The following is a 12,089-nucleotide window of genomic DNA, read 5'->3' on the forward strand; positions in this document are numbered from 1 at the left end:
TTGGCTTTCGATACTGACTTCGGTTTTCAGAATAGAAGCAAAACAGAGGGAATGCAAAGATTTGGAGATTGGGGTGCATGGAAGGTGCCGTTGGTTTAACATACGATTATGGAAGTTACAGCGATGATCACCTAACTAGGTGCTTTATTTTGTAAATATACATTAATACAATGATAGTCAACTGAGGGTTTTGGTGTTTGAAATGTTGTTGGGAAAATGAATTTAATTTAATTAATCATTATTTACGATTTAAAGAAGGTATCATAAAAGGGGTTTTAAAATTTAAAACATCTATTTTAGTGTTTTTGTGTCTAAATGTGTGCCATTTAGAGTTGGCAGGTTTCAGGTTCCAGTTTAGTCAACCCAAAACCAGATCGCGAACCCGACCCATGGAATTAATTACGTACTGCTGTTTGGTCGCCAGCTTAGACAAAGTGACGCCGACAACAAAGTCGCCTGTCGCCCATCGCCCATCGTCCTTTGTCCTGCGTCCTGCGCCCTCCTTCAATGGCACATCCTGCATTTGTCCTGTAGCCTGGTGTCGCCTTCGATGCTCGCTAATCCATTACCAGCGTCATTAATCTAATGAGCTGCTGCTGCTCGGCGCTCCTCGACGTTGTTAGTTGTTAGTTGTTAGCTGGTGTTCGGCGCTCCGTTCTTGGTGCTCGGTGCTCGGCAATTGGCAATTGTTGTTGCCACTGGCGGCATGTGTCGAGTTGCCTGTGCCTCTGCATTTGGCCATCGATTTGCGCGCCCCAGTTTACTTACACATGTCAACATCATGGCCGCCGTCCATCACCTGATCCCCCAATGTGTTAATGCATGGATATGCGATTGTGGCTGCCCCCTGACCCCCGACCCCTCACACCTAACCCCTAACCCCTAACCCCGTCCCGAAAGTCCTTGCTCCTCATCCTGAATCACTCCCGTATATCCTTGTCTTTCTCAGCACTGTTGCTCGTTTGTTTGCTCGTGGCAATTAACTTGTGTTAAACTGTTATCAGCTTGTCATTCAATTGCGGACTGCGGATTGCGAACTCGACGCATGGAGCTTAGGGCATTACCTTCCTCTAGTTGCTGTTTCCCCTTCATCAATACAAAGAGCCGGATAATTAGAACAAAAATCTACAAGGAAACCACTAAATTATAGGAATGGTTGCACTTTCTGTGATTTTCGCTTCTTTAATACTATTATTTCAGCTTTGGCACTCTATATATTTATTTTATCTCTATTTTATAAAAAGGTTACACACGGCATGGCCTTTGATGAGCATTTAAATAAATAAACTAATTAGTGTTGGCCAAAATAGCACAATGAATAAATTATAAAAACAATCTTTGAGTACACTCAACTGAAAGTGAATATATTTTGGCGCTTCTGTGCTGAAAATAAATTGCATTCCCTGTTTCGACAAACATGCTAATGTTGATTGCGTAAATTCCCTGCACACATGCACCAGCCAAATTCGACACTTACCGCCCTTGCTGCCAAAAGTTTCGCATGCCTCGGCAAAATATTTTGTCGCCAAGAGCATTTCTTTAATTTAGTTGTAACTCTAAATTTCTCTGGCTTGTATTTACACGTATATTTATGTATGTGTGTTCTTTGCCAGTTGGTGGCGTTTACCCAGTCTCATGCGTTCTGTACATTGGTTTTAGGTGTTGACTGAGCTCTGGGTTTGACTATCTTCGTTGTTGCCAAAAGTTTTCGGGCAAAAGAAACTTCTACTCGGTCAGCAAAACAAAGGCGCAAATTACAATTGAAATTTTTGCCCATTTTGTTGCAAGAAATATAAACATGCAGTCCGAGCATCTACAGCAAAATTCCAGCATGTATCAAAAATCGTTTATAAAAGGTTAAATTTATTCGGATAGAAAACTCTGCCTTGACGAACGTGTTTTCGCTTTTATATAGTTTATTTATTTATTCATTCATTCAATTGGTAACGGAAAGAAATGATGTATTTAAATTCCCCATATCTATAATTAAAGTTCTACCAACATTTTTACCAATATTTTTTAACGCATTTAAAGACTTTGGATGGCGTATTTTTTGCATTAATTTAGCACTTTAAATGGTCGGTACATAAATATGCATATACAGATAACCAGATACAGTTTTTTGCGCTTGTGGTGTGGCTGCCAAGCATTTCCGCAATGGTCCAACGCAAAATTGGAGCATATCCGGTGTGCTTACAAAAGACAAAACAATTACAACAACAAAGAGCGTAAGGAAACAAAAAACCCAAAATCTAAATAAAACAGGGAAAAACAGAATAGCAGTCCCAAAAACGAAGACGGGAACAATGAAACGTTCTCAGCTACATATTTCTTGGCCAACTTTGTTGCAGCTGCATTTCGCTAAAGTTTCCAGAACTCAAGTCTCGATTTCTTTGATGAAGCAAAAACAAGGCGAAACCACAGCCACCACAGCATCAGAGTTGAATCCGTGTTCAGCGTTTCAGCACCAACCGAAATCATCCAAACACCCAAACACCCAAACAACCAGACAACCAACCACCCAAAAGTATTCCCATTTTCCTCCAAACCCAGTGAAAAACAAAAAACAAAAAACAATTACAGCAACTAATAAAGAAACATTTAAAAAGCAAAAGTTTATGCCAGGACCAGTACGGCGCTAAGATCCTTTGCTTAAGAACTCGGACCCTGGTCCGTCAGCAGTTCTCCACAGCGCTACATGAATAAGCAATTAAAAAGTTGTTATTAAAATTATTATGTGAAATCGTAATGAGAGTATAGTGTTCTGCACAGACAAGTGCCGCCCTGCAGGGCATTGTTAAATGTTCCGTGGGTTCCTGTACTCTTCAATCAGTTTTTATTCCCTTGACCAAGGAGTTCAAGGTTGTATTATAGATGAAACCACTTTTTACTTTCCAGATAGTCATGTTATTTATAGTTCAATCTGTGTAAATAGTTAAATATTCCCCATTTCCACCTGCAACATTTAAACTTCTACGTAAATTAAAATGTATTCTTTAAAGGATTAAAAGAACAAGAGGGAACGATGTAGTCGAGTTTCTCGACTATCTGATACCCTATCCGGGGTGCGGGATCCGGGGGTCCGGGGTGCGGGGTCCGGGGTGCGGTTACATACTTTTCAACGAATCTAGTATACCCTTTTACTCTACGAGTAACGGGTATAATAAATTAAATAATTATATGTTATTATGTGTAAAAGTGTGACAACGTAATGGGTGTTCTGCGGTCACGTTCCCAAACTTCTCACTCGCCCATGTTGCGTATACGTAATTTGAGAGAGTTTATCGCCTAGGGGTCGAATTGTCGGAACTCTGGCTAATTGCTGGTAATTGTTTGCACTGCGATAGAGTTCACTGTACTGTCGGGCATCGCAATTGATATGCTCAAAAGGATGTCAATGCCAGGACAGGTCGCCACTATCAACCACGCAGTTTGCTGTTTGCTGTCCACTGTGGTCGGTGCAACACAACCTTGTGCCACTTTTCCCCTTAAAAAGCCAACATCTAACGACTAGAATGCCACAGCCACCGACAAACTGACTTTCCTGTCTCACTGCATATCAGATGCAGATGCAGATGCGGATGGCGATGGCGATGAGATGCCCACTTGCGGGTTTCTGGCATTTTGTTTATTTTAATTAGTGGAAAAAATATGGCGCAGGGCACGCAATGAAGTGCTCCACTTGGCCAACTCGCTTCAATGCGTTCCCCACTGCCGCAGGTCGACGCAACAATGCAGCTTTGTTGGGCGGCAGCACAGGAAAGCTGCACTGCGAGAAACGGAACCCGAATTAGGTTTCAAATTTAAGAAATTACCTACAGATCCCAATTTTGTAAAGCGCCTAATAGTTCTGGCATAAGTAAAAGTAAGTAGTAAGTAAAACATGTAAATAAGTAAATATAATGGTTTCAACACGTCATTTTCCTGAGTGTGTGTCAGCCAGGCATGAAAGATGGCAGATGCGTTAGCGCTTGTGGTCCATTCGTTCCTGTCTGCTGATGGCGATGGTGATGCCATCCTAGATGCCCCACTCCCCCGGACGGAGTCAACCCATTTCCCATGCCCCTCCCCCCTGGGCGCCCAAGAGCACATTGCCGTAATGAGCACACCGCAATTTGTGTCGTGTGCTGCGGGCCGTTTGCCATTCATTTGGTAAAAATAACAATTAAATGTTTTCGCAGTGGCCTCTGCCCGGGAACTGGAACTGGACTCGGAGATCTTATGTTCCGTGGTTTGGGCCAACAATTCACTTTTGTTTTTGGCCTTGTTACCGCTCGACTGCGGCCACTGCTATGAAAATAATTGCTGTGCAAATATTCTCCTAAATTACAACATTGTGTATTTATTTTAGTTGGCCTGGCGAACAGACGCCGCCGGCGTTCGACTCAAGAGCCCTGAGTTCCTGAAGAGGTCCTGTCAAGGCTAACGCAGGTTGTCAAATGGGACAGCTCGCACTGAGGAAAAACTCGCCGAGGGATCTTGGCAGCATAAACTCGAGTTTACACCGAAGATTTCGCCATTTCTTAAACTGCTTTAAAGTAAGAATGCCAGCATTTGTGAATGAGGAGCGGTAAAGCAACAAGTTTTTGGTACAATTATGTATAGTCTGTTTTTCTATTTCATTATGTAAGAAGTTGCGTAAGCTGGCCGTGGAAAAGTGTGTCCTATAATCAGGAGGAGTTCTTCCGCAACAGCTCGCTCTTAAAGACTTGAAGCAGCCAATAAAGCGGGCGACAGGTTAGTTGCCACACCTGTTTGCATTGACTCCCCACCTGCTCACCTGTTCAGCTCGCACCACTTATAATGATGATGCATTTTCGGTTTGCACCACCATCGGCATCGGTAACAGCAAGAAGCACCCAAACACCCTGGAATGGGGCAACTATAGCCCATGTTGGGGGGGGGCGGCGGCAAACGAGCGCAATTTTGTTTATTTCCGGCACAAAATAAACTTTCAAGGATAAGCAAACTTTTTGGCTGCCACAGCCGCTGATGCTGATGCTGCTGCATCCTTAAGCAAATTTCATCAAATAATATTTTAGTGGCGCCAGGGGCAATATGTGAAGTCGTGGCGCACACATCAGCCAACCCGTCTCCTTCTCCTTCTCCTACGCCATCTCCAACCGATGAAATCCCCAAAGCCACCAAAAACCCACCCATCACCCACACATCACTTCCTTGCGAGGCAGCCGCGTAATATTTTTAAGAGCATTTAGTATTTTATGCACCTCTCGTTCAAAAAAATCCCAATTTATGCGGGCTCTCCTTTTTTTTTTTGTGTTCAATTCGCCCTAATATTTATACAGTTTCCTGGCTGGCCAAACATTGTTCAAGTCTTGGAAAAATATTTATCTGTCTACATTTTTAAGGTAGCTGAAGTAATTAAAAGCTATCAAAAATCTAGGAACTAGCTCAGTAAATACGGCCCAATACCTATTTTGTTTTGGAAAGTAGCAGCCTGCGAAATACCCTAATATTTGTCTGCTTAGAAACAATTAATTTGCAAGGGTAAACTACGCATTTTCACTTCCTTTTTTAGGTTGGCTTAAATATTCAGCAGCTTGACTGATAATTCGAATGCTACTGTGCCGTCATCATCAGCGTCGTCTCCCTCTTGAAACATTTCATTTGGCAAATGTGTGGTGTGTTGTCTCATGAGCACCACCTGCCAAAAACCACCCAAAAGCCATCCAATCCACCCGAAATGCCCAACCCACCAGCCATTGTGTAGTTCGCACCACACACACACACACACACACAAACTTCCGTTTTTCCCGCCCTTCAGCAAATGCAACGCATGGAAATTTCTCTCTGCTAATGAAGTGTGATTGAAATTTTGTTAATTTGCTCAAGTGCTGTGTGTGTTCTGTGCTTGTAGAATTTCTTATTTACATAATCTCAAGCATTTACCATGAATTTCTAAAGATTCGCTTAATTGAATGTAGAAATAATTTGTAAGGCCTCCCGTAAAGTTGCTCGCATAATTTTCCCATTCTCTACCAGAATCTGGAAAATTCGGTTCTGCTCTTCTAATCGACAAAAGAAATAAAGTTCTTTGAACGGGAATTGTGAGTGAAAAAGTTTGGTTCCCTGAAAGTTCGTAATTCAAATATATACTCGTAGTTCCATTTAATTTCTGTTGCCTAATCTCAGTATTGCAGCTTAGTTGCAATGTGTTACATGCTCCATTTGAAATCTGTATTTCTTAGAAGAAAATACGTTTTGTTTCTTGAACAAAACTCATGGTCGTAACGTCCTCGTCAAATTAAATTTGACAGTGCTCTATTACGCAATTTTGTGAGTGAACAAACCCAACTTTAATCGAATAAAATGCGTAAATAAAATTTGGCCAAAAGCTCTGTGGAAAAGCGGAAGCAAACCGCAAATAAAAAAAGACAGCAGCCGGAATGGAGAGTGTGCAAAACACACTAATATTTTCGGAACAAAAAGTAAATAAGAGCTGCAGGAATTTATTTCACATTTTTTTAAGGTAACACACGGCGAAAGGAGGAAATAAAAACAATTACGGAAGGCTAAGGACTACAAGGACAATGCTATATATACACAAGTTGCTATGCAGGACAGTCACGGAAATGAAGTTATAACCATTGTTGTAGCTCCTCTGAATTTACTGCGGCCGGCGAGTTTTGTGGCGAATGTTTTCTTCCAGTTTTTTGTACTACTTTATTTTCTTGCTAGCTGCCCATTAGAGTTTAAAGAAAGATTCACCGCTTTTCGCTGGCCACGAGCACTTTTTCGGATTCGCCCATTGCCAAATTGGGTATCAAATAGTCGAGAGTCGCTGGCTGCAGCTGCTGCCGCTGACCAGGATAAATTTATAGTCAGCGGAAAGGCGCGCAAATAAAATAACATTGACAATTGGCAATTGAATTTTTCAAAGAAATACTCCGCAATAGCAATAGCAATTGCAATTGATTTAGGCATGCCAAGAGAATTCGCGCTTATGCATTTTGGTCGTGAATCGCATCTGAGACAAGACCGCGCGTTTTGCATGGCAATTCCAAAAGTTCGCTGTCTGCACTTTAAGAATTCTAGTTTTCTTTGAAATTTCGTATGATTGCCTTGTCTATCTTTATAGTCAACTATTCCTTTGAGGAATATAATCTTTTCAGATGATTTCTGTTTTTCTTTGGATTTTTTATTATAGAAATTATGTTTAATTGGAACACAGATCAATATTTTATATTTATAGATATTTGTTTTTGGATGTTCGGGTAAATTGCGGACAGCTATGATGCATCTCTTGAGTGGCTTGACATGAATAGTTTGTGAGTGCAGCCACTGACATTGTCCATGGTAAATGGCTGCAGTCCAGCATCCAAGTGCAGCAGCTGCAACTGTGTTCAGCTTCAGCTGAAGGTTAGCCGCCAACGCAGCGGCGAGCAAACAAGGCGGGAAAGGGGGGAACATTTCAGCGAGGCAGGTACGTGATTTGGGCCAAACCTGTGAGCCAAAGTCCTCGGCAATTGCCACGCATTACACTCGCTGCAGTGCACTTACTTTTGCGGAATGCTTAATTCATGCGTGCAACTGTGGTAGCAACGTTTATGATGTGGTTATGTTGCATCTGCAACTGGGATGTCGCTGCTGCTCTGGATTCTGGATTCTGGATTCTGGATTCCACTGCTGTCTTCGTCGGCGGCAGCGTGCTGGCATTGTTTGCTAGGCTGTCACACGGCGTATGCGTAATGAGCTTACGTACCTGCATGCAGGTGTGTTGCCTCTGCTGCCTGTGTTGCATGTGTTGCATGTGCTGCTGCTGCTGCTGCTGCTGCTCCTGCTGCTGTATTTGTCGTCCGTGTGCATGTGCACATGCCACAATTAGGCATTCTGACTGTGGAATTTGCGTTCAGAGCAGACAACTCTCGAGACTACGTGATGCTGGGATGCTGCTGCACGGCTAAAAATGGTAGATGTTTGTTGCAAAATGCACACCCCCATTAAATAGGATCGTTATGGAGAAATATCCAATGCAAGTAGTTCGTATAATTATGGTACAACACATACAAGTCAAAAAAGCCAATCAGAAAATATTTGTATTGTGCTTGCTTGTATTAGTTTCATGTATATTAAAATACCCCTTTAAACTGACTAATTAAATTGTGTAACTTCGGACAGTACAACATGTTTTCTCTGTGTAACCACTCTTTTCCGGCTGCAGGTGTGCAAATTGAAAGCTTTAAAAGGCCGCGGATCATCAGTTGTTGCAACTGCAACTCGTTTGGCTCGCGGACCTTTGGTTTCGTTTGGTTGACAGCTTTGCGTGCATTAACTGTCAACACTTGTCGCCGGACGATTGCATTTCAACAATTATGACAAAGTGCCGGATGGAATTCAACTTTTGTCCGTGGAGATTCCATTATATATCGGTTAGCTTGCCCTCGAAAGGGATTCCACTTGACCAGCAAGTGGAGCATTATGAAATTGTACACTTTTAGAACATATAACTTGGGTTAATGTTTTGCTCCTTAAACAGTTTGGTGCATTTTTTCTGTAATTTGAAATATTTAGTATGAAAGTTTATTCGTAAATTTGAAATAGTACTTGCGGAGTATGATAATGAGATATGAAATATATAAATTAGTAGAACAATTGTATCTCATCATGATTGGTGTTATGCTTACATTCAAAGGGGGAGTGCGCTTATCATTTTTCCAAGAGTTTATTATCCAACTAGGGAAGACAGTTTAGTCCTGGCCCAGGACGTGGCCAACTGTATTCCCCACTGGACAGCCATTTGTTAAACTGTTGATTGCACTCCATCTGCATATCCCTTTCCATCTGCATATCCCTCTTCCCATCCATCGCCATGTCCATCTCCATCTCCATCTCCATCTCCATTGAAGTCGGAATCGGAATCGCTGGATCCCTGGCGAGCTGGCCCACAAGTGCTTTTCCGTTTGACAGGTTGCTGATGGGCCGCAAGAGCAGCGAGTTTAAACGGCGCTTAAAGGCTGCGGCTTCTGCGGCATCTGGGAGCGATCAGGGCTGCGTTTTTATCAGCGCATTTATGTCTGTTTAATTAAAGACCCATACATTCGATTGTATATACATACAATCCCATACATACATATGTATATGCGGTGGCATGTGGGAGCGGGATGTATAGTATGTAATTTAAAATTTGCATATAGCGAAATTAAATGCAAATTACTAGAGCAAATATATACACTGATATTTGTATGCAGCCAACGCAAACAAGCGACATAAATGCCCAATTTCGGTTTATTAAATTACATTTAATTTTTGCCAAACAACTACGAAATCGGTGTGTATTTAAGTATATATTACGTTGGTTGGTTCCGATGATAAACATTTCCATTGCGGATATACTCGTATATCGGTTTTTCTTTGTGCATGTCGCTTTTTTACAGGATAACAATTAAAATAAATTATGTTAGGTAATTAGCTGGCGAGCAATTTTTGGCATTGGAATTTATGTCGTGTAATTTCTTGTTTGGACCAGAATATTAATTAAATTTTTAGTTTTTGCCTATTAGCTATCATTTTATTTCACCCATAATTAATTTCGCCTTTGTGTTGCCACAGCAAATTTCAATTAAATTCCATTTCCCCAGACTGAGGTAGTCAGTCACAAAATAAAAAACGAGCGGCAAGGAATCCAGCGAAAATTGCGTGAAAAATATCAAAATCAAATTGTGTGCGTAAATAAATTGAATTTTGATTGCCGTTCGCCAGGTTTGTTGCTGCACTAACGAAGCTCCATTGTTGCCACGCCCACAAGTTCGCTCCCTTCGCCCGCTGATTACACAGAGAAAAAAAGCCGGCCAGTAACTCATCCAGGTTTTATTAATGACGATTTGTCAGCGGATTGCACGTAGAGGAGCCGAACAATATGCAATGTAAATTCGTGCGAATTTCATTTTCCCCAATTCAGTTGGTGGGATTACATAAAACCCCCATCCTTCGAACACATACGTTGCTATAAACAGTACTGAGCATAATATTAGTATAAAGAGTTCGTGGGAAGTCGATTATTTATTTTCTGTAAGTAAACATTTGCGCACATTGGTATACATGGTGTGGTAAAAACGAATCTCTTTATTAAAAAGCGTAAACTATTGCTGGGAGTATTACTTATTTCTGTATTAATCCGAAATTCCATGCTAAAACTAATCCAAAAATCCATGTTTGTAAGCTGCATATTTAGCAGCTATTAAATTGCCCGCAACTGCTCTTTCATATATGTATGTACTGGTTCGATTTGAGGTCGAAAGTTGGAGCGTGCCGATGTGAATAAAATATTCATGGCATCAACGGGTCCTGGCTCCTGACACATGCCCTGGAATCCTGGAATCCTGCAATCCGACCACGACAATGGCTGGCCAAATTTATGCTAATGTATGGCCTAGCTGAATTACCAAAGTTGCGAGTGGTGCCCATAAGAATGGATTCGCGTATTAAAACTCCATATCCCTGTGCATAATCCTTAAATTGTGTCTCGTACAACAATTTGCAGGCTTAGCCTGGCATTTGCAATTGGAAATGGAAATGGAAATGAATTTGCTCTGTTTTAAGCACTAACGAAGCAATTGTTTGACCGGCACAATTGCGGAGAATTCCGAGCAAGAGGACGATGCATTGGCTCGTCTTTGACATATTCGCTGGGCATTAAAAGTCAAATGCAAGTGGCTATGGTCAAATGCCATGACCTCTGCCTCTGCCAGACGAATCAAATTCGTTGGCCAATATGTCACTCCATGTGCTGTTTTCCGGCTCGTATGCGCCCATATTTCCTCTCTTTCCTCCGAAACTCTCCTTCTCCCTTTCTCCTTTCTCCTTTTTCCAACTCCTATATCTCGAACGGTGAGTGGCTCCGGCTGTTGCTCCAGTGATTATGGCAATTTATTTGGCCAACCAGCAATGCCTCATTCTGGCTCCTGGGTCTCCGTTCGGCCTCCATTCACTTTTATGGCTATATTGGCTGGCAGCTCGGTTCAGTTATTTGGCAGGCTTCAATTAATTAATTGACCTGTAATGAGCTCCCCCCGACTGACACTGAGTGGGAAATGGGATCTCAGCAATAAAAATAGGTTCTTATATGCCCACTATGAGTTTCTCAGATGCCTGGTACTGTCTTTTTAATGTTTCTTCCAAATTTGTAGTTCAAATACTAATTAGTTTGTTCCTCGCTTTCTTGAAAGCATAAACGTAATTTTTTCTGGAAATTTATAAATATCTTACAGGCTTTTTCAATTCGATTGCCATGAGACGACTTTATTCTTAATCCCCATAACTTTGGATAATGTTATCAACCGGATTGCCCTATAAAGCGTATCGCATAACAATGCATCACGGCCTGTACCAATTTGGGCTTTAATGCTGTGGCATAAATCATTTTTCCGCAATTCGTTTCAATTGCATAAAAGTATTTCATGCACTGCCTTCTTTTGGCTGACTTTCAGAGTGTGTATGCTATACATTTTTTCAGGGTGTTGGAGCTCTGGGGGCGTGGCCAATGAGGCGGCGAACGGAAGTGCCATCCTAGTCGCCGTTAACATGCAAGCAAATGCATTTGCCATCTACCATCAGGCATTTACCCAGTAGTCAGTATCCTGCACCCAGCAACCCAATACCCGATACCAGATACCCAATAGCCACGAAGCTCGCATTTTGGCCCACGGCCAGTGGAAAAGTAATGAAAAAATGCGTTTGCCAAAAAACCAACAGCAGCATGGCGAACAGCAAACTTTGTGGCCAAGTGGAGGAGCAGTAGCTGATTTCTGCCCACTTATGCAGGCATCGAGGCGAGCGAGTGTGCGGCAAATAAAAACCAGCTTCAAGGCGGCCGCCTCAAAAGCGGAAACGGAAATCGGAAACTGTGCAACTGTGCAGTAGCAGCGGCAAAAGAAGAAGAAGAAGCGGGAAAAGCAAAAATAGGCGGCACACAAGGACAACAGCAGGCGGGCCTGGGACGGCGATAAAAGTGTTGCAATTTATGGTCAGGCTAGATGGCGCCCAGACTCGGTCCTCTCTTCGATTTCGGTATAGCATCCTGCAGGGCTGACCACATTTAAGAGCATAGATTAGCTGAAAACTAGCTAAAT

This window comes from Drosophila yakuba, chromosome 3R (genome assembly GCF_016746365.2).
Source record: "Drosophila yakuba strain Tai18E2 chromosome 3R, Prin_Dyak_Tai18E2_2.1, whole genome shotgun sequence".
Taxonomy (NCBI): Eukaryota; Metazoa; Arthropoda; class Insecta; order Diptera; family Drosophilidae; genus Drosophila; species Drosophila yakuba.